Source organism: Orcinus orca, chromosome 18 (genome assembly GCF_937001465.1).
Source record: "Orcinus orca chromosome 18, mOrcOrc1.1, whole genome shotgun sequence".
NCBI classification, from domain to species: domain Eukaryota; kingdom Metazoa; phylum Chordata; class Mammalia; order Artiodactyla; family Delphinidae; genus Orcinus; species Orcinus orca.
The window spans coordinates 41785475-41809519 of NC_064576.1; positions in this window are offsets into that span (position 1 = coordinate 41785475).

Here is a 24045-nt window from a genome sequence, read left to right on the forward strand (position 1 = left end):
TTTAGTTTTATTGATCTTTGCTATCGTTTCCTTCATTTCTTTTTCATTTATTTCTGATCTGATTTTTATGATTTCTTTCCTCCTGCTAACTTTGGGGTTTTTTTGTTCTTCTTTCTCTAATTGCTTTAGGTGCAAGGTTAGGTTGTTTATTCGAGATGTTTCCTGTTTCTTAAGGTAAGATTGTATTGCTATAAACTTCCCTCTTAGAACTGCTTTTGCTGCATCCCATAGATTTTGAGTCATCGTGTCTCCATTGTCATTTGTTTCTAGGTATTTTTTGATTTCCCCTTTGATTTCTTCAGTGATCACTTCGTTATTAAGTAGTGTATTGTTTAGCCTCCATGTGTTTGTATTTCTTACAGATCTTCTCCTGTGATTGATATCGAGTCTCATAGCGTTGTGGTCGGAAAAGATACTTGATACAATTTCAGTTTTCTTAAATTTACCAAGGCTTGATTTGTGACCCAAGATATGATCTATCCTGGAGAATGTTCCATGAGCACTTGAGAAAAATGTGTATTCTGTTGTTTTTGGATGGAATGTCCTATAAATATCAATTAACTCCATCTCGTTTAATGTATCATTTAAAGCTTGTGTTTCCTTATTTATTTTCATTTTGGATGATCTGTCCATTGGTGAAAGTGGGGTGTTAAAGTCCCCTACTATGAATGTGTTACTGTCGATTTCCCCTTTTATGGTTGTCAGTATTTGCCTTATGTATTGAGGTGCACCTATGTTGGGTGCATAAATATTTACAATTGTTATATCTTCCTCTTGGATCGATCCCTTGATCATTATGTAGTGTCCTTCTTTGTCTCTTCTAATAGTCTTTGTTTTAAAGTCTATTTTGTCTGATATGAGAATTGCTACTCCAGCTTTCTTTTGGTTTCCATTTGCATGAAATACCTTTTTCCATCCCCTTACTTTCAGTCTGTATGTGTCTCTAGGTCTGAGGTGGGTCTCTTGTAGACAGCAAATATATGGGTCTTGTTTTTGTATCCATTCAGCCAATCTGTGTCTTTTGGTGGGAGCATTTAGTCCATTTACATTTAAGGTAATTATCGATATGTGTGTTCCCATTCCCATTTTCTTAATTGTTTTGGGTTTGTTATTGTAGGTCTTTTCCTTCTTTTGTGTTTCTTGCCTAGAGAAGTTCCTTTAGCAGTTGTTGTAGAGCTGGTTTGGTGGTGCTGAACTCTCTCAGCTTTTGCTTGTCTGTAAAGGTTTTAATTTCTCCATCAAATCTGAATGAGATCCTTGCTGGGTAGAGTAATCTTGGTTGCAGGTTTTTCTCCTTCAACACTTTCAATATGTCCTGCCACTCCCTTCTGGCTTGCAGAGTTTCTGCTGAAAGATCAGCTGTTAACCTTATGGGGATTCCTTTGTGTGTTATTTGTTGTTTTTCCCTTGCTGCTTTTAATATGTTTTCTTTGTGTTTAATTTTTGACAGTTTGATTAATATGTGTCTTGGCGTATTTCTCCTTGGATTTATCCTGTATGGGACTCTCTGTGCTTCCTGGACTTGATTAACTATTTCCTTTCCCATATTAGGGAAGTTTTCAACTATAATCTCTTCAAATATTTTCTCAGTCCCTTTCTTTTTCTCTTCTTCTTCTGGAACCCCTATAATTCGAATGTTGGTACGTTTAATGTTGTCCCAGAGGTCTCTGAGACTGTCCTCAGTTCTTTTCATTCTTTTTTCTTTATTCTGCTCTGCAGTAGTTATTTCCACTATTTTATCTTCCAGGTCACTTATCCGTTCTTCTGCCTCAGTTATTCTGCTATTGATCCCATCTAGAGTACTTTTAATTTCATTTATTGTGTTGTTCATCGTTGCTTGTTTCATCTTTAGTTCTTCTAGGTCCTTGTTAACTGATTCTTGCATTTTGTCCATTCTATTGTCCATTCTATCTCCAAGATTTCGGATCAACTTTACTATCATTATTCTGAATTCTTTTTCAGGTAGACTGCCTATTTCCTCTTCATTTGTTAGGTCTGATGGGTTTTTATCTCGCTCCTTCATCTGCGGTGTGTTTTTCTGTCTTTTCATTTTGCTTATCTTACTGTGTTTGGGGTCTCCTTTTTTGCAGGCTGAAGGTTCGTAGTTCCTGTTGTTTTTTGTGTCTGTCCCCAGTGGCTAAGGTTGGTTCAGTGGGTTGTGTAGGCTTCCTGGTGGAGGGTACTAGTGCCTGTGTTCTGGTGGATGAGGCTAGATCTTGTCTTTCTGGTGGGCAGGTCCACGTCTGGTGGTGTGTTTTGGGGTGTCTGTAGACTTATTATGATTTTGGGCCGCCTCTCTGCTAATGGGTGGGGTTGTGTTCCTGTCTTGCTAGTTGTTTGGCATAGGGTGTCCAGCACTGTAGCTTGCTGGTCGTTGAGTGAAGCTGGGTGCTGGCGTTGAGATGGAGATCTCTCGGAGATTTTTGCTGTTTGATATTATGTGCAGCTGGGAGGTCTCTTGTGGACCAGTGTCCTGTAGTTGGCTCTCCCACCTCAGAGGCACAGCACTGACTCCTGGCTGCAGCACCAAGCGCCTTTCATCCACAGGGCTCCTTAATTTGGGATGATTCGTTGTCTATTCAGGTATTCCACAATGCAGGGTATATCAAGTTGATTGTGGAGCTTTAATCCGCTGCTTCTGAGGCTGCTGGGAGAGATTTCCCTTTCTCTTCTTTGTTCTCACAGTTCCCAGGGGCTCAGCTTTGGATTTAGCCCCGCCTGTGCGTGTAGGTCGCCGGAGGGCGTCTGTTCTTTGCTCAGACAGGACGGGGTTAAAGGAGCCGCTGATTCGGAGGCTCTGGCTCACTCAGGCCCGGGGGTAGGGAGGGGCACGGAGTGTGGGGTGGGCCTGCGGCGGCAGAGGCCGGCGAGACGTTGCAGCCTGAGGCGCGCCTGTGCGTTCTCCCGGGGGAGTTGTCCCTGGATCCCGGGACCCTGGCAGTGGCGGGCTGCACAGGCTCCCCGGAAGGGCGTGTGGCTAGTGACCTGTGTTCGCACACAGGCCTCCCGGTGGCGGCAGCAGCGGCCCTAGCGTCTCATGTCTGTCTCTGGGCTCCGCACTTTTAGCCGCGGCTCGCGCCCGTCCCTGGAGCTCTCTCAAGCAGCGTTCTTAATCCCCTCTCCTCGTGCACCAGGAAACAAAGAGGGACATAAAAGTCTCTTGCCTCTTCGGCAGTTCCAGACTTCTCCCCGGACTCTCTCCCGGCCAGCCGCGGTGCACTAACGCCCTGCAGGCTGTGTTCACGCCGCCAACCTCAGTCCTCTCCCGGCGCTCCGACAAAAGCCGGAGCCTCAGCTCCCAGTCCCGCCCGTCTCGGCTGGCGAGTTCCCGTCGGTCCGAACTTCTGCGCTGGAATCTGTCCGCTTTGCCCTCCGCACCCCTGTTGCTGTGGTCTCCTCCGCGGCTCCCAAGCTCCCCCACTCCGCCTCCCGAAGTCTCCACCCGCGAAGGGGCTTCCTAGTGTCAAAAATATTTTAAATTAATATAGTTTTACCACTCTCCAGATTTACCAGGTTATTTGTGTGTGTGTGTGTGTGTGTGTGTGTGTGTGTGTGTGTTTCTGAGAGCTACAGTTGGGTTTTTGTTGGAATAGTCCTTCCTATATTGAATAATTTGGGAGGATTAATATCCCTATGCTATTAAGTATCTTTACCCAATATTTTATACATCCTTTTATTTCATTAGATTTTTAAGTGACTTTCAATAAACCTTTACAGCTTAATTCTCAATAGTCTACACAATTGTTTTCTATTTATTCCTCAATATTTTATATTTCTACTTCTTAGGCAATAGATATATTTCTTAAAATTATATTTCCTGTTTCTTGTGGTGATATATAGAAGTGAACATAATTTTTATAGATTGATTTCATGATCCAGCAGCTTTGTTAAACTCTTTTGGAAATGTTCATGATTTGTTCATAAATTACTTTGAAGATAGAAAATATTATCTATGGACAAGTTATTTGAATAGGAACAATGATTGTTCCTTTCTTTCCAACCATTATATCTTTTATTCTATTCATCTTATTCCTAAAAGAGAAAGATGTATGCCTGTATATGTATAAAATACTATATAACATCTTTTTTTAAAACATTCTTTTCCCATAAAGGCTATTACAGAGTATTAAGTAGAGTTCCCTGTGCTATACAGCAGGTTCTTATTAGTTATTTATTTTATAAATAGTAGTGTGTTTATGTCAGTCCCAATCTCCCAGTTTATCCCTCCCACCATAAAATACTATATAACAACTTGTTTGAAAAACATATGACTCTCTAAAGCCAAAAGTGTAACATTGTCTTGTAAGGTTTTTTTTTTTTTTTTTGGTATGTAGTTGTCTTACATATAATACCAAACAAAAAAGAATAATGGTAGGTGGAATCATACATGGACCTAAATGATTGCAAAGTGTCTGAAGTTTATTAGAAAAGGCAAAAAATGAAACCAAATTAATTGTGAAAATGACATACCTTATATATTGTAACTGCTAGAGAAATGACTAAAATGCGTAGTGAAAAAGCAAATAAATAAAATGGAATTCTAAAAGCAAATTTCAAATAATACCAAAAAAGGAATGAAAGGGCAAACAGAGGAACAAAATAAAATGGGGGGGAGGGTGAAATGGAAAACAAATAAAAACGTGATAGACAAATTTAATAATCAATAAAGTTATTAAATGAAAATAGAGTTTCCAATCAAAAGGTGGAATGGCTATAAAATAAGACTCAACTCTATGTTATCTACCAAAGACAACCCTTTGAAAATGGACCAAAAGGTTTAAATTAAATGAATGGTAATGCCATGAAAACAATTCAGAAGACTAAATATGATAAATACAGGATACAATTTTGTCCAGTACACATGGTATGATCACTAGTAATGACCATATGTAGTACCAAAAAAAACTTAATAAATTTAAAAGCATATAATCTATACACACCTAAAAATTCATGAATCAATGAAGAAATACAAATTGAAACTTCTGATAGCTAATTTTATGTGACAAATTTACTGGGCCAGGAGTTGTCCAGATAGTTGACTAAACATTTTTCTGAATGTTTCTGTGAGAGTATTTTGGATGATATTAATCTTTAACTTAGTAGACCGAGTAAAGCAGATTGTCCTCCTTAAAGTGGGTAGGCCCCATCTAATCAATTGAAGACCTGAATAAAACAAAATTCTGACCCACCTCCAAGTGAAAGAATTCCTCCTGCCTGACAGCCTTCAACCTGGGATATTGACATTTTCCTGCCTTCATTTCTTCCTGGGACTTGAGCCTTCAGACTGGAACTATAACATTAGGTCTCCTGAATCTCAAACATTTGGAATTACTGGAACTACACTATCAGCTCTCTTAAGTCTTCAGCTTGGCAACTCACCCTTTAGATATTGAGAATTTTCATCTTAATAATTATGTGAGCCAATTTCTTATAATTATGTGTATATTCACAAACACACACACACACACATCCCACATATATGCATATACATCACAGATACCTTCTATTTGTTCTGTTTCTCTGGAGAATGCTGATTAATAAAAAACTAAAATATATTTCAAACTGAGTAAAAATGAAAATATATCTAAAATGTTAGCAGAGGATAAATTAAAAAAAGTGAAAACCTTATAGGACTAAATTTATATTAAAAATAAAAAGTCCAAAATCACTTACATAAAGTTCTAATTTCAAAGCTAGCAACAACAACAACAAAAAAATCACAAACTAAAATGAAGGGTGAAATTAATAAAGACAAGAACAAAAAACAAAAGAAAAATTGACAAAAAATAAAATTAACAAAGCCAAAACCTGGATCTTTGAATAGAGATAAACAAAGAACAAAACAAGGGAATTAAAAAAAAAAAGCAAACTACTAAACTCTAGCCATATTGATTAAAGGAGAATTAACACATATGAGGTATATCAATGAAAAAATATTTTTTATTACAGAATCTATACACATAAATATAATAATAAAGACATATACATAACACTACGCCAATGTATTTACATTTAACTATATTTTTAATATAATCATAAAATAAGATTTAATAAAAGTATCTGAAAAATCTAAGATTATTTTCAATGATTACTAAATATAAATTCTGAGTGATAAAAGAATATTGGTTTATATTTTACTGACTGTATATTTAACTTTATCTTAAAAGCTAGTGGAAATTATAATTAACAGACTCTTAGGGTCAGTAAAGTATTATCTACATTTGTAGGCTTAGGGTTATGATAAGTTTCTGGTGAATCGTTATCATTCATCACGTCATGATCTTAAACTTATTTATATTTTGTTTATTAAAGCTAACTTATCTAAATTAACATAGTATATTACTTTTTTGCTTTTATTTACTGATATGTTATATTCAATCTTTCTTTTTCTTAGATTTATGTGTCTTGTAACCACAGATGGATTTCATTTTTTTAAGGGAATTCCTTTATTATTATTATTATTATTTTTTGGCTGTGTTGGGTCTTTGTTTCTGTCCAAGGGCTTTCTCTAGTTGTGGCAAGCGGGGGCCACTCTTCATCATGGTGTGCGGGCATCTCACTATCGCAGCCTCTCTTGTTGTGGAGCACAGGCTCCAGACGCGCAGGCTCAGTAGTTGTGGCTCACGGGCCTAGTTGCTCCGCGGCGTGTGGGATCTTCCCAGACCAGGGCTTGAACCCGTGTCCCCTGCATTAGCAGGCAGACTCTCAACCACTGAGCCACCAGGGAAGCCCCCAGATGGATTTTTAATTCAACTTTTTAAAAAAATCCCTTTCAGAAAATAAGCCACAGACTTGGAGAAAATATTTGTAAAAGACTTATGAAGAACTATTATCCAAAATACACAAAGAACTCTTAAGACACAACAATAAGAAACAAACAACCCAATTAAAAATGGGCAAACACCTCACCAAAGAAGATACACAAACAGCAAATAAGCATAGAAAAAGTTTCTCAGCATCATTTGTAATTGGGAATTGAAAATTAAGACTATAATTAGACTTCAGTACACACCTATCAGAATAACAAAACCCCAAAACACTGACAACACAAAATATTGGTGAGGATATGGAGCAATAGGAACACTCATCCACTGCTGGTGGAAACAGAAATTGGTACATCCACTTTGGAAGACAGTTTGGCAGTTTCTTACAAAATTAAGCATACTCTTCTATACAATCCAGCAATCACAATTGTATTAGGGTTTTCCAGAGAAACAGAACCAATAGAATATATATATATATATATATATATATATATATATATATATATATATATGTGCGTGTTTATAAATTTATTATAGGGACTGGCACATGTGATCATGGAGACTGAGAGTCCAACAATCTACCATCTGAAAGCTGGAGAACCAGGAAAGCCAGTGTTAAATTCAAAGTCTGAATATTTGAGAACCAGAGGAGCCAACGGCGTAAGTCTCAGCATCTCCAGACCAAAGAACCAGTAGTTTCAATGTCCAAAAGTAGTAAAAGATAGAAGGCCCAGTTCAACAAGAAAGGGAATTTGTCCTTCCTTCACATTTTCATTCCATTCACTGCTCAGTGGGAATAAAACGCTAATTCTTTACAGAAGCCACCTCACAGACACACCCAGAAATAATGTTTTAACAGCTATTTGGGCATTCTTTAGCCCAGTCAACAAAATGGTCAATAAAATCAGCCATCACAATGCTCTTTGAAAACCTGTCCACACAATAACCTATACAGGAATGTTTATAGCAGCTTTATTCATAATTGTCAAAATTTGGAGGCAATCAAGTTGTCCTCAAACAGGTTAATGGACAAATAAACTGTGGTACATTCAGACACTGAAATATTATTTCAACACTGAAAAGAAATGAGCTATCAAGCCATGAAAATACATAGAAGAACCTTAAAAGCATATTGCTAAGTGAAAGAAGCCAACCTGAAAAGGCTATATACTGTTTGAATCTAATTACGTGTCATTCCAGAAAAGCAAAACTATGGAGGTAAAAGATCAGTAACCATCAGGGGTTAAGGGGTAGGGAAGGATGAATACGTGGACCACAGATTTTAGAGCAGTGAAACTATTTTGTATGATATTATAATGGTGGATACAAGTCATTATATATTTCCCCAAACTCATAGAACATACAACACCAAGAGTGAACTCTAAAGTATGAACTCTGTGTGATGATGTGTCAATGTGTTTTCATTAATTATAACAAATGTACCACTCTGTTGCAAGATATTCATAGTGGGGAGCTGTGTATTTTAATGTGGAAGTGAGTGAGAGAGAGTGAGAGAGAGAAAAATGTTTCTATGTAAGTATTTAGGATTATAATACTATATTAAACTTAAATAAAATCACTCAGTAACAGTAGCTTAAACAAGATCAAAATATAGATCTCATTCAGGAGGTCTTCTGGAGGCATGTAGTCCCGGGCTGATATGACAGCTCTATCCTATAAAGTAAGCAAGGACCCTGGATCTTTCCTCCTCACTACTGCATAATTTTTAGGTTATGTCTTTGTTTTTATAAGTTGAGATGACAGCATTCATTTTCCAAGTAGTAGGATAGAGGAGTGAAGAAGAAGCAAATGGTCCTCAAGGATATTCTCTTCCAGAAATATCTCTATAAGCTATCTTATCACATTCACTTGAATTTCATGGCTACATCTAACTGGCAATGAGCCTAGGAAAAATTATAATATTGATTCTGGCAGGAAAGATTCTATTCATATAGATGAAAGATGAACATGCATTGGGGTATCACTCTCAATTTCTTCCACAATCTACATTTATTCATATTTCCCATGCTTCTTAAATGCTGACATAAAGGTGAAGGCATATTTAGTTATGTGATTTATACTCTGGATAAAGGAAATATAAGCCAAGTGTTTGCAATGAATATAATTACTCCTAGTTATTAAGAGGACCTATCTCTAGCAAGCTAGCTAGCTATGAATCCATCCATAATGTCTTTCAGCTAATCACACTTAAAGATTGGTGTTTTATTGTTATAACTAAGTTATTTTTCAATGGAAGAGAGGAAACTGATCATATAGGAAAACCTTGGTGTAATTTGGTTTCCTAAGTAATCTGTGTTCAAATTGGTTCAAGAACAACACCTACTGTAGAATGTATTGTTTATGAGCAAAAGTCTAGAATCAAATAGAACTGATTTCACATCCCAGGTCAAATACTTACAATTTGGAAACTGAGTAAAATAATTAATCTAAGTATTTCTGACCATAAATATTATAATTTCTAGAAATAGGTTAATATAAATTAGAGATGCTATGAAGATATCGGGTTATCAGTTAGAATAATCATTTCCAAATAAAAGAAGCCACATTTGCAAAACAGTTTAAACCAAAAGAACTGTATTATACATTAGTTAATTCATAGGAACTTTAGCATGAGAAGAGAATTAGGGCTATAGACTATAAACACAAATAAAGTTTAAAACAATAGGCTTAATTTTCTATGTTGAAAATAATACAAGAGACTTCTCCCCCTCCCTTTTTCTTAGAGAATTTATCTTAGAAACATGTAATTATAAAGTACTTTCTCCTCCTTTGAAACAGATATAAATTCCTTGAAACTAGATGGTCATTTAATCAGCTCTATTATGGCAGGTATACCATTTTAGGGACTCAGGAACAATCTAACAGAAATGCAAGTATTAAGGAAGATAGCACCCCTATCTCCCAGTTTCTGTGGGAGAATAAAAACTTAATTTCAGTGGGTGCCTTCCTCTGGGTTGCAAAAATACTTTCTGTGGTAAAGATATGGGAAATTTGTTTTTCCTCTGGATGAAGTCAAGTAGCTAACACAGATGACATCTCAATTCAGGTGTATCTAAGATGAACTATGTGTGACAAGTGATGCCCTCAAGTCCTCTGACTTGAGGACTGGTCATTGTTTATCATGAGAATAAATAAGTAATGAGTTGTATCTGCTTGGGTATATAAAAGTGTGAGATTTCTTTCTGTCTTTACAACTTCTTAGTGGATTGCCTGTGATGTTGCCTCGCATTCTGGTTTAATGCTCATTCAATCATAAAATGTCTTCTTTCTCTGCTACCTTTGTGGAGAGGTTTTCTGGCATGGGAAAAGATTTTCTTTTTAATTATACTTCCCGAACAATTTTAAAACATAATTTTGACAAATGCACATGAACTGCTTCAAAATATTTGGCTGGCTAAGTGAGGGAGCAAGGATTTTCAGCTTGTACCACTAAGTGAGCTACAACCTCTGACATTACTGCCTCTGAAAGAAGAATGCCTCCCCACCATACTTTACCATCCTTACAAGAAGGAAACTGTTGAACATCTTTTTATGTGACTATTTTACACATAAGTCTTGAACAGGTGCATCTGATTGGTAAAATTTCGGTCATATTTCTGAATTCTAGCTTCAAGGAAACCTGGAAGAATGTGTTTTCATTTCCTAACCTGAGGAGGCAGAACAAAGAAAAAAATGTGGCAAATTAAAAGAGCTGGTTTTCCAAAAAACATAAACAATGACCATCAATGTTCACTAATTGGCTCTAAAATGAAGACATCTGCCATTCTTTTGCATTTAAATTTCCAAGAAATAATACCAACAAAAATAAATACAAAAAAATAAACCAGGCTAAAGTATATATCTACGAATTAAATTAAAAATGTAATGTCATCTTTGGATTCCTTTCTCCATTCTTACTAGCATAAAAATAGAAACAAGTGAAACAACCTTGGGGATCAGGTGTTGGGGTAGTATAGCCACCCCATCAGCCCTAGACTACTTACCTTGGACTGTTACGTGCGAGAGAAATAAGCTTTACTTTATTGAAAGGCTATTGTAGATTGGGTTCTTTTGATTACAACAGCGTAGTCCATATAATGGTTGTTTGGTGTTGTTGTAAGCTAAATCCTAAAATGCAGAACGTTTAGTGTGGCATGGGAAGCAGTTGTCACAGGCTGAACAGACAGCAAATAAAAGTGGGAACTTTGCAAGTTAGGGTTATGCTCAGAAAGGATCTTTGAGTATTAAACTTTCACATGATTGACTGAAAGCAAATAATAACCAGAGCTTAATGAAGTTTGAGGAAGTTGTATTGCCAAAGAAATTACAAATGTGATAACAGAAGCTTGGGACTGTTTAATACTTAAAGTAGCCTCAGTACCCTCGACCTACAGTAGCAGGAGTGAGCTGTTAAATGCTATAAATACCCAGGAAAGCATACTTCCTAACATCCTCTTTAGATATTATCTTACAGGACATTAGATAAGGAAGACCTAAAGAAAGAACAAATTCAAAGACTATAAATCAGGGGTGCCGAACCCCTGGGCCACAGACCAGTACCGGTCCGTGACCTGTTAGGTACCGGGCCACACAGCAGGAGGTGAGCAACGGGCAAGCGAGTGAAGCTTCATCTGCCGCTCCCCATCACTCCCCATTGGTCACATTACCACCTGAACAATCCCTCCCCATCCGTGGAAAAATTGGCTTCCATGAAACCGATCCCTGGTGGCAAAAAGGTTGGGGACCCCTGCTATAAGTGAGAAGATGCACATAGGAGTTATTATAAAGCAGCCTCAGGGGTAGCCAAATGGGTCACTATGGAACAACTTCACCAACAGTCACTTCCCTCCTGAGATCTACTTACAAGAGGGCATTGCCCTGGGGCCTGGGGCTTCAGAATCCTCATGTATCTCAAAATACATACACCAAAAAAGTACCAAAGAATGCATAGATACCCATAAGACTCAGGGTGCTGTGCTAAGTAAGCCATACCTCTACCCGAACACTTTGTTTTTTTGTGGATGGTACTGTTATTAGAGGACATTGCTTCTGAGAGAAGGGAGGAGTGGAGAGTAGAAGTATGGAAGTTAAAGAAAACACACATTAAGGTTATTTCCGTATATTTTCAGATAAGTAAGAATTCAACAGTCTTCCGTAGCAACCTATAATTTTTGGATAGTGCCTGGTTTTCAACTTCTTGCTTCTTTTTGTATCCCACTACATGTTGCTGGAATTGCTTGCAAATTATGGCAGTATTTCCAACAGGTTCACAAGATAGCTATGGTACATTTTGCAATCTTAATTCATATTATTTTAATTTAAATATAGGTATAAGCATTATACCTATAAAATGTAATACTATTTTTTTTTTATTTTGAAACTTTACAGATAATAAAAACCTAGAGCGCATAACTTTGTGTTGGAATGAGGAGACATGGTCTCAAAGGTGCTGATAGCAGTGACATTGTTTGGAATAAATCAAAGAATAAATATTATATTTTCTGGATCTGCCTCAAATAGAATATCTTGCTGATGTTTTTATCACTTCTTGCATTAAAGTCATTTAAGAACAAATTCTGAGAAAGTCAACTAAATGTTATTAAAATGATTAGATTTAATTTAAATTATTTGAAATTTTATATGAGCTACAAGAGAAGGAGTTACCAAAATAACAAAGTATTCCTATATAAAGAGGAAATTGTGACCATTGACAGATATAAAAATTAATTTTGAATATGTTTTTTACAGTTATTCAATATGAACTGTTGATTATTATGAATATTACCTGGAAAAGCTTATAAAAATAGGTCTATGATTAGCTATTCTACTTCAAAATAGTCTTTAAAAATTTAGAAAAATGATTTATGTAAACTGAAAGAAAGTAGATATGAAATATGCAACAAAAGTGACATCTCAAGAAAATATAAGAAACTTAGAATAAGGAAATAAAAATGTATAAATGAGGGCTTCCCTGGTGGCGCAGTGGTTGAGAGCCTGCCTGCCGATGCAGGGGACGCGGGCTCTTGCCCTGGTCCGGGAAGATCCCACATGCCGCAGAGCGGCTGAGCCCGTGAGCCATGGTCGCTGAGCCTGCGCGCCCGGAGCCTGTGTTCTGCAACGGGAGAGGCCCGCGTACCGCAAAAAACAAACAAACAAAAAAAACAAAAAATGTATAAATGGAAAAATTCATCAACAAGGAAACTCCAAATAAAATTTTATGAAGAATATTTGTAAGGCCACTATAGTTTGCCATGGAGTCTTAACTGAAGAGAGTATTAAACTAATTAAGCAATGTATTACTATTCTCATTTTTATAATAATATACCAGTAGTGAACATCTTGAAACAGAAAGAATATAGGAAATATTGTTTGGCTCTAAATGTTCATTTAAGACTGATTTAAAAAATCAGGATATAACAAATAGTAATTGATATGATAGACTCAGAATATTGTTATAAAATTTTCTGCAATTACGGGACAACATGTAAAATTCATGGTTGATTTCTGAATCTAAATATTGTACTACCATGTTTATTAATAATTCCAGTTGCTACTGACTCAGCAGAGGGACTTTTTCCAAACTGCACTGAAGCAAAAACTACAAACTATAATAATTCAAGAATAGTAGTCTAACAAACCATACTATCAACAGAATACAATTTATGATACTTGGTAGTTAATCCAAATGTGGATGGCTGATTAACAGAACACTGAAATAAGCAATAATATTTACATTTTGTAGTCTTTAAAATCTTTAGCTGACTTTAAATCTTACAAAGTCTATAGATTTATTTTTAAATTTTTGTTGTTGTTGTAAGGAAGGTTTGTTTTTTCAAGTTAGAACCACATAACATACTGGAACAGTTGGCACTATATATATAAATTTAAAGAACTTAGATATATTGTATGTGGTCCTCTTTTTGTACTTTTGGCCCAGATCCCACAAATTTTAAGGGTGTGCTTATGCCATTTCAGGTAGTATTCAAAATTGCTGACCAGAAACATTTTTCAATTTCTGTGCATGCCTGACTGCTGTGTTTTCTATTTTTCCAGTTTTTGAATGAGATAATTTATTGTGCCTATCCTGTCTTTATTCTTTTTTGAATACTTAGTTTGAAAAAAAGCAAGACAATTTATTAGCTTATAGTTTGCTGGATTTTTCAAGGAGCCACATCCATATGTCAGGGGGAAGACTAGGCTTCATGAAGATATCCCAGACTTCCAATTGGATGCAGTACCTGGATGAGACTTGGATTATCCTTAGGGAAGGAACTAGTGTGCTCAAAATCTAGAAGATACGGAATATGGTAGAAACTTGTAACAGTCTTCCAGTAACCATATTTCATTTCTTCCTTTTAGAGTGGAATCCCTGATCTTTTCTCAGGTCCGTAAGTGCCCAGCTAGAGTCTCATTCTGTTGGAACACTGGCTACATTATGAGCAGGGGTTAGTGAGTGAACATGGCAGCCTTCTTACAGACTATTGTCTGTATTCCAGACACTCACTTCCTCTCTTCCCTCCTATAGATAGGTACTTGGGTAATTTGCTGAGATATGGTGATGTCTGGAGAAACTGCAAAATCCTTGTGATAAGCATGACTGAGCTGCCCTACCAGCTTCCCTCTACATCAAGGGTAGAGAAATTGCAGCCTACAGACAGCTTTGTAAACAAAGTTGTATTGGAACACAGCAATGCTCACTCATTTATTTATTGTCTACTGCTACTTTTAAGCTACAATAGTAGAGTTGAGTAGCAATAACAGAGACCATATAGCATTTACAGCAAATTTTGCTGCATTATGCATTATATTATTAAATAAAAAGAAATACATTTATACAAATGATTATATACTGAGTATCTTTGTCTAACAGATTAGCATCTAGCCAAATTAATGCAATCACTATGACTGAAAAAAATTCCTTAACTGAGGGTATCTAAGGGACAAGCCCCCCTCCCCCCACAAAAGCAAAGAAATGAAAGATAATTAAATTCAAGTTTTAAACTACTCTATGAAGGCTAGAAGCCTAGATGCCATGAAAGCTATTGAGTGATAGGTGTCAATGATTGACAGAGCATGACATTATGTAAAAGCTGTTGTAATGCTGGATAGTAGCACTGTGAGAAAATTTTCTCATGGAATTTCTTTACCCAATTAAAAGAAAGTGAAAGTCTATCGAATTCAAGCTTTGAAATACTGTAAGAATGGAATATTGTCTAATGTGGAAGCTAAATCAAAGCAGAAAAATTAAAGACAATGTCAGCAACAACATATATTAGTAAACAGTATTAGAGTTCTTAGCAATATGTTACACTATTATTTTTTTAAATGAATAAGATGAACTATTTATAGAAATGGAACTTACTATAGAGTAGGACTTCAGTGACTTTCTGCTTGTGGTTTAGGTGAGTTGTATGACAGAAAGGGTATCTATCACTAATAGTTTTGTTATGCACAAAATTATAATTTCTATTATGTGACTTAGGTGATTCAGAAGCCTTACAAAATGTTTAATATTCCAGCTTCCAATGCAACTAGAACTATTTCTGTAAAGTAAATATACTCATGTTGATTGAATCATAAATGCTAACACCCATAGATTTCAGAAAGATTTAAATTCTTTCTAGAAACAATTGTTTCTAGAAATCTATAAAAGTTTATGCTTCTTTCAATGCCTGTATACTTCAGAAGGAAATTATCTTGAAGGTATTCAAGTTTATTTTTTTTCTCAAAATTAAACAGACCAGCAATGCACTGGTTGTAGCTGTGGTAGTGGTGGCAGAGCCCACAGTGGAAGCTGGAGCAGGTGGGGTGGGAGATTTAGATGACACAAGAGGGTGGGGAGTGAGTCTATAGAGGAACAGAGCCATGACAGTATCTCTGTCCTGCTTGTGATGCTCATCCAGATGAGCTTCTCAGCACTGGAGACTGACCAGACCGACAGAACTTAATTCCAAGGAAGAAGACCATAATTCAAAGAAGCTGACCTTTGATTCAGTTCTAAGGAGGAAAGTAGGAAAATAATGTGTTTTAGTCTCTTCAGGCTGCTATTACAAATTACCACAGACTGGGGGAACTTTTAAACAACAGAAATTTATTTCTCCCAGTTCTGGAGGCTGGAACTCTAAAATCAGGGTACCAGTATGGTCAGGGGAGGGTCTTCTTCTGGATCGTAGACTTCTCACTGTGTCCTCACCTGGCCAAAGGGGCAAGAGAGCTCTGTGGAGTCTCTTATATTACAGCACTAATCCCATTCATAAGGGTTCCACCCTCATGACCTAATCACCACCCTAAGGCCGCACCTCTTAATACCATCACATAGAGCATCAGGATTTCAACTTATGAATTTTGAGGGAACACAAACTTTCAGACCATAGCAGAGTACAAATTCAAAGTATCTGTTTCAGATGCAGTGCCTGAGAGGAAAAGGGTATCACCCATGAGCCCTGCAAATACAATTCAAAAGATACACATGGACAGCAGTGTTTCTCAGCAGTCATAATGGCAAAAGACGATGTGCTTCCCAGAACTGAAGACCTACAAGACACCTGCACTGGTTGCTTCCTTGCAAAGAGATGGTATCATTCCAAAACACAAACAGTTCCCTCAGAACAATTCAGCAAAGAAGCAGCCATTTGGAATCCTAAGGACATTAGTTACATACACTTTAGACAATTATATTTTTAAAGAGATTCAGAGACACTGGCCTAAATTCAATCAAATAAAGCAGACAGTCATAGACGTTTCTGCTTTCTAGAAAACAAAATCCGGGGCTTCCCTGGTGGCGTAATGGTTAAGAATCTGCCTGCCAATGTAGGGAGCACGGGTTCAAGCCCAGGTCTGGGAGAATCCCACATACCACAGAGCAACTAAGCCTTTGCACCACAACTACTGAGCCAGTGCTCTAGAGCCCGTGAGCCACAACTACTGAGCCCATGTGCCACAACTACTGAAGCCTGCACACCTAGAGCCCATGCTCTGCAACAAGAGAAGCCACCACAATGAGACACTCAAGCACTGCAAAGAAGAGTAACCCCCACTTGCCACAACTAGAGAAAGCCCATGCAACAACGAAAACCCAACACAGCCAAAAATAAATAAATAAAATAAATAAAAAACAAAGAATAAATAAATAAAAGAAAACAAAATCCGTCTTAGACTAATGTAGACAACAGCCATTCAAAAGCTTCTGAATGTTCTAGTAGAGATGTTGTATCTTCTCTTTCTCAGAAAATGCCTTTGGATTTAGATTTAATTCATATTTTCATAAATAACAAGTTTGAATATCACATCTGACAAATATAGTACAGTTCATGTTAAATGGTCATTTGAATCTCACCACTGAAAACTCTACTGTAGGTCTCTCACTGCTCCTACAGCTGCTGCCATCCCCACCCTTCCACCTCTACCTCCCCCCAAACTGCCCATCACAAACCTTACTCCACTTGTAAATTGTAACTCCAATTCTCCCAGCTCTACAGATGGCCAGGAGACACAAAACCTACTTGTTTAAATCAAAACAGTGTCATCTATGAGAAACAGCAAGACACATTTGTAGGACTTCTCTGGAAACTTATCCCTTGGTTAGGTTCAAGTAAAGTGTCCAATGGCTTTAGAAGAAAATAATTCAATTTCTCACATAAATTCTAAAATGACATCTAAAAAAATAAGAAAAAAGAATCAATTAAAAAACATGATTTTGAGATTATTGAGAAAAAGGAGGAAGACATTAAAAAAGGAGAGGGAACAAGACAAGGTTACCCACTCTCACCACTACTATTCAATATAGTTTTGGAAATTTTAGCCACAGCAATCAGAGAAGGAAAATAAATAAAAGGAATCCAAATCGGAAAAGAAGAAATAAAGCTGTCACTGTTTGCAGATGACATGATATTATACATAGAGAATCCTAAAGACTCTACCAGAAAACTACTAGAGCTAATCAGTGAATTTGGTAAAGTAGCAGGATACAAAATTAATACACAGAAATCTCTTGTGTTCCTATACACTAATGATGAAAAATCTGAAAGAGCAATTAAGGAAACACTTACATTTACCATTGCAACAAAAATAATAAAATACCTAGGAATAAACCTACTTAAGGAGAAAAAAGACCTGTATGCAGAAAACTATAAGACACTGATGGAAGAAATTAAAGATGATACAAATAGATGGAGAGATACACCATGTTCTTGGATTGGAAGAATCAACATTGTGAGAATGACTATACTACCCAAAGCAATCTACAGATTCAATGCAATCCCTATCAAACTACCAATGGCATTTTTCACGGAACTAGAACAAAAAAATTTCACAATTTGTATGGAAACACAAAAGACCCCGAATAGGCAAAGCAATCTTGAGAAAGAAAAACGGAGCTGGAATAATCAGGCTCCATGAATTCAGACTATACCACAAAGCTACAGTTTTTAAGACAATATGATACTGGCACAAAAACAGAAATATAGAACAATGGAACAGGGTAGAAAGCCCAGAGATAAACCCAGGCACATATGGCCACCTTGTTTTTGATAAAGGAGACAAGAATATACAATGAAGAAAAGACAGCCCCTTCAATAAGTGGTGCTGGGAAAACTGGGCAGCTACATGTAAAAGAATGAAATTAGAACACTCCCTAACACCATACACTAAAATAAACTCAAAATGGATTAAAGACCTAAATGTAAGGCCAACCTCTTAGAGAAAAACATAGGCAGAACACTCTATGACATAAATCACAGCAAGATCCTTTTTGACCCACCTCCTATAGAAATGGAAATAAAAACAAAAATAAACAAATGGGACTAATGAAACTTCAAAGCTTTTGCACAACAAAGGAAACCTTAAAAAAGATGAAAAGACAACCCTCAGAATGGGAGAAAATATTTGCAAATGAAGCAACTAACAAAGGATTAATCTCCAAAATTTACAAGCAGCTCATGCAGCTCAATATGAAAAGAACAAACAACTCAATCAAAAAATGGGCAGGGGACCTAAATAGACATTTCTACAAAGAAGATATACAGATTGCCAACAAACACATGAAAGGATGCTCAACAACACTAATCGTTAGAGAAATGCAAATCAAAATTACAGTGAGGTATCAACTCACACCAGTCAGAATGGCCATCCTCAAAATATCTACAAACAATAAATGCTGGAGAGGGTGTGGAGAAAAGGGAACTCTCTTGCACTGTTGGTGGGAATGTAAATTGATACAGCCATTATGGAGAACAGTATGTAGGTTCCTTATAAAACTAAAAATAGAACTACCATACAACCTAACAATCTCACTACTGTGCATATACCCCGAGAAAACCGTAATTCAAAAAGATTTATGTACCACAATGTTCATTGCAGCTCTATTTACAATATCTAGGACATCAAAACAACCTAAGTGTCCATCGACAGATGAATAGATAAAGAATATGTGGCCTGTATATACAATGGAATATTACTCAAACATAAAAAGAAACGAAATTGGGTTGTTTGTAGTGTGGTGGATGGACTTAGAGTCTGTCATACAGAGTGAAGTAAGTCAGAAAGAGAAAAATAAATATCGTATGCTAACACATGTATATGGAATCTAAAAATAAAAAGAAAAAAAATAGTTATGAAGATCCTTGAGCCAGGACAGGAATAAAGACACAGACGTAGAGAATGGACTTTAATTCACGAGGGGGGGGGAAGGGTAAGATGGGAGGAAGTGACAGAGTGGAATGGACTTATATACACTACCAAATAGAAAACAGCTAGTGGGAAGCAGCCGCATAGCACAGGGAGATCAGCTTGGTGCTTTGCAACCACCTAGCGGGGTGAGATAAGGAGGATGGGAGGGAGACGCAAGAGGGAGGAGATATGGGAATATATGTATATGTATAGCTGATTCACTTTGTTATACAGCAGAAACTAACATACCACTGTAAAGCAATTATATTCCAATAAAGATGTTAAAAAAAAAGGAGAGGGGATTGCCAAGCTAATTGACTAGGGTCTGAATTCCAAAGAAGGAGTTAAAGAAAGTTCATGGAACCTTCATCAAAAATTGAACTTCCAGAGTATTGATGAAATATTTAGCTATCATCTCCCATGAGAAATGCCAGAATCACAGTGAAGGCTTCAGTGCTTAGTGTGATTCGTGTAGGACCTTGCAGGCCAGGATAAAGACTGCACCTAGAATATTTATTAAACTAGGTGCACAAGGGAAGCACCCTTCTCCAGTTCAAAATAATATCAGATTGTTCATGACACAATCTTAAAAGCACATCAAAAGAACAAGCATTCTGGTTACAATTATGATGAAGAAAATTGCAAGTATCTTCCATGACAAGGTAGGTCACATTAAATGACAAATAGATTAATTTCACCAGTGGCAAGTGGAGTCATAACAATAGAACTATTCTTATCCCAGAAAAGATGAATGTTTTTAAGCTTATTTATTTAATATTTTTAAAAAGCAAATGAACAACAATCAAAATTCATGTTTCACAATATTATTTTACAAATGTGTTGACAGAAGTATCTTTTTATGTTTAAATAACTTTTAAAAACAAAATATCAGCTGATTCTACTTTTATAGCTGAATAGATGAGACATAGAATGTCACAGAAATCATCTATATAAAATAAACAAAATAAGGTACACTGAGAAGAACCCTTTAGAGATTAGTCAAAAAGGATTCTACTAAGAAAATAGTTCAACTGAGAATAGCATAGGACACATTCATAAAACATGAATTCTTCACTAACCAGGTAGTATAGTAAGTTTATGTCAGGTTGGAATGCATTTGTATAAATATATAAGCATAAAATTTTTCATATTTTCACATTTAGACTGAATCATAAAAAGATTGACAATATCCTGGCAGAGGTAAATAATACTGGAATCAGTTGTTAAAGCCTAACATAACAATAATCTAAGGAATTCATTTCCATTATCAGAACATATTTGCACGTACATATTTTTATTCACTTTCCTGGAACACTGTTTGCCTGCCTGGTCTAAATTATCTCACCATTAATGTATATTTATTTTTGAGATCTAGTGTCCCTTCATTGAAAATGCCCTCATTCCCTATTCCCTAGCCTGCTTTATTCTTCCAAAACCCCTGGAACTCTTTATTTAACTTTAGCTTCTCCTCAGGACACTATTCTCACTGAGCGACATGCTTCTTGCATGTGCTGTTTTGTACTCAAAGCCTAGTAATATGTGATAAGTTGCAGGAATGTGTTTTTATGGAGTGTATGAATGAGTCATAATACTTTGCAGTTTACAACATTGACATTTTCAATGGTATATAATTGTAAATATATTGAAATATGATGTATGTAATGGTATATAACTGCATATATATATTTATATATATATCACTTTTTAAAAATCTAAGTTGTTCTGGCAAGATTTCTTCTGACTCCCCTGCTTTGGAATTTTTTGAGAACCACTGAATCATTCTTTTTATAAAGGGAGCTTTGGAATCTGGAGATATTTTCATAAGAAAATTATCTTTCCTACACTTAAGATACATTAACCAACTTTTGAGAGCAGCACAGAAGTCTTTTTCCTAACTATGAAAAAGAAAATAAAAGAAATATTAATGAATCAAGTTCTTGCAGAAGTTTTTATTTATTTTTTGTACAACACCACATATTAACATAGAGCTGTTTGTACAGCTTAGAAAACTAAAGGATTATTAAATGACACAATACTTCATGAAAATTATTCAATATAGAATTTTTTAAACAGAAGTTAATATAAATAGATTAGAACAAGATGTCTTGCATGATATGATTACATTATAGGCATAGAAAATTCCTTGGGTGAAAATGAAACTTCAGATATTTCTCAGTTTATGAGAGAAGAAACTGGAAAAAAAGGGTGATGTATAATATATGCTTTCAATTTTCTAAAAGTTGGAACACAATTTACCATCGAGGTTGCCTTTATCTTTGTTCTAGCGAGAAAAAAGCTGTATGGCCTTTATTAATGCAAAATTAAAACTAAAAAATATTGTTAATGAAAGGTTTGCCTGAAGGAATTATTTTTTTCTACATAAAATATAAAAAGATTGTAATCATTATATGCAGAGTTTCATCTCAACAAGTTTTATTCCTAAATATTTATTTTAAAATAAGAATTAAAACACTATGGTGCTTGTAAATATTTTTTCCATAATTCATATTTTCAAAAATCAAAAACACAGACTCCTGATGATTGGAGTAAGATCTGAAAGCTCTATCTTTCTTTCACTTTTTACTGAAGAAGAGAAGGGAAATGATCTAAAGCGAACTGAATGCAGCTGAAAAGAGACATGATTTACGTGGCATGCAGGGGGTGCTATTTCAAATAAAGTGATTCAGACCTTGGCACACACTGAAAGTCCTTTATTTTATCTTTTGAAGCGGGTAAAGGAAAAAACCACACTCTTCAGGAATGAAGGAAAGATCTCATGCTGGGTGTAGGACAGAATATGGAAGATATTTTCATCTCCCAGAAAGTCAGAGTAGGGTGCACAACAGCAAAGAATGACCGCATGTAGCTCAGAAAGGTGATCAATAGTACAGGCAGAAGCTGGGTATCAGGAGGAGAATCTCAGAGCACTAGGACTTTAAGTTACTGCTCTGAGCAAACATAAGCTAAAACACAGGGTCATTTTCTTAAACACTTTAGAAATATATTCAGAGTGATAACTTTCCAGTAATTAAGTGATGTATCCCTGAGCATTAGGAACTTGAAAGTCATACTGCAATGAGACCTCAGTGTACTCACAAGGCTAATGACCAAGACATTTACCATCATGTTTTATCTTGGCATTAATGAAATGCTTCATCTCAGCAATATACCTTTTCATTAGAGTCTTACCCTGTTTTTCCACCTGTGTTCCAGAAATGGTTTAGAAATTGAGATCACTATTACTGACTGAAATAGAAACAACTATGTGAGTGTCATAATGATCTAGGAAAAACCTATAAGAATCAGGATTGTCAGCTAAAATACAGGATGTCCAGTAAGAACAAATACATTTTTTGGTGTTAATATGCCCTCCGTAATATGGCATGGGATATATGACACTTAATATGAAAATGTTATGTGGGCTTTATCTGAAATTAAAATTTAATTGGGTATCTTGTATTTATATTTGCTAAATCTGGCAACCCTAACAAGAATGTCTAAGAAATACACTCTGTTATATAAGACTGTCTTCCAAATGTTTTCACAACATGACCTTCAGAAAATGAACTATGTCCAGCTGGGGTTGGCAAATGGGAGAGGGTACTTGTGTATAGGGGTAGCAAGCCTGGGTTCCAGCTGTTCCCAATACAACAGAAACACAGTATGGTTGACTGTCCATGGTGAGAGAGTCTCTTCTCCCGGGTGTGGAATATGTCACTGAAGGAAAGATATCCGACTTGTTTTACATACATATATGACCTCAGTTTCATTCACAAACATCAATTCCTGAGAAATACTGTAGTTCTATCTATTTTCTCTCGTTGCCTCATGAAAAACTTTGGGAGGTATTTTAATAAAGAGAGTTGAATTTTTGTAATCAGATAGATCTAAGTGTGAATTTTAGTTCTTCCACTTCCCAACTGTATGATTTGGGAAAACTATTTTGGTTTGGGAATCTATTTCTAACTCTTTTTTGATCTGTTTCCTTAACTGTAAAATGTACATGAATTGCCTAATGTGGGACTAATATCAAAGTATATGTAAGATCACAAGTGTAAATCCTAATAAGTAGTCACTCATCATTAAAATATATTTTCACCAAATAATGTGAAATGGATTTCTGTGTAGTTTTCTTTAAAGATTTTATGCCAATGTAGAATGATTCCATTCCTGATGTTGGAAAATAAGAATACATTAGGACTTTCAGTTTAAATAAATGCAATTTTATACATTTCCTGAAGAATATGGGTTCTCTCAAGTCTTCACTGAATTAAAGCAGTTTCTCAGATCTACATCTTTGGGCAATATTATACCACTATCTTCCTTGGAGTTACTTTTACTGAAGGTACTTTGTGGTAATGACATTTGTCTTCAGTGAGAGCTGGTTTAAGAAGCAGCTTTATCATGTAAATTCATTTAAATTCAAGAATACTTTTGCAAATCTCATTCATTACTTAAACATTATTTTTTTTTTATTTTCACCAGGAAATTTATTGAAGAATGTATTCACCCTTTTGTTCCACTACCTTCTGCCATTTTTCAGGCAACTTCATAATTCAATCTTCCCAAACCTTTTTTTTTTTTAACATCTTTATTGGAGTATAATTGAGTTACA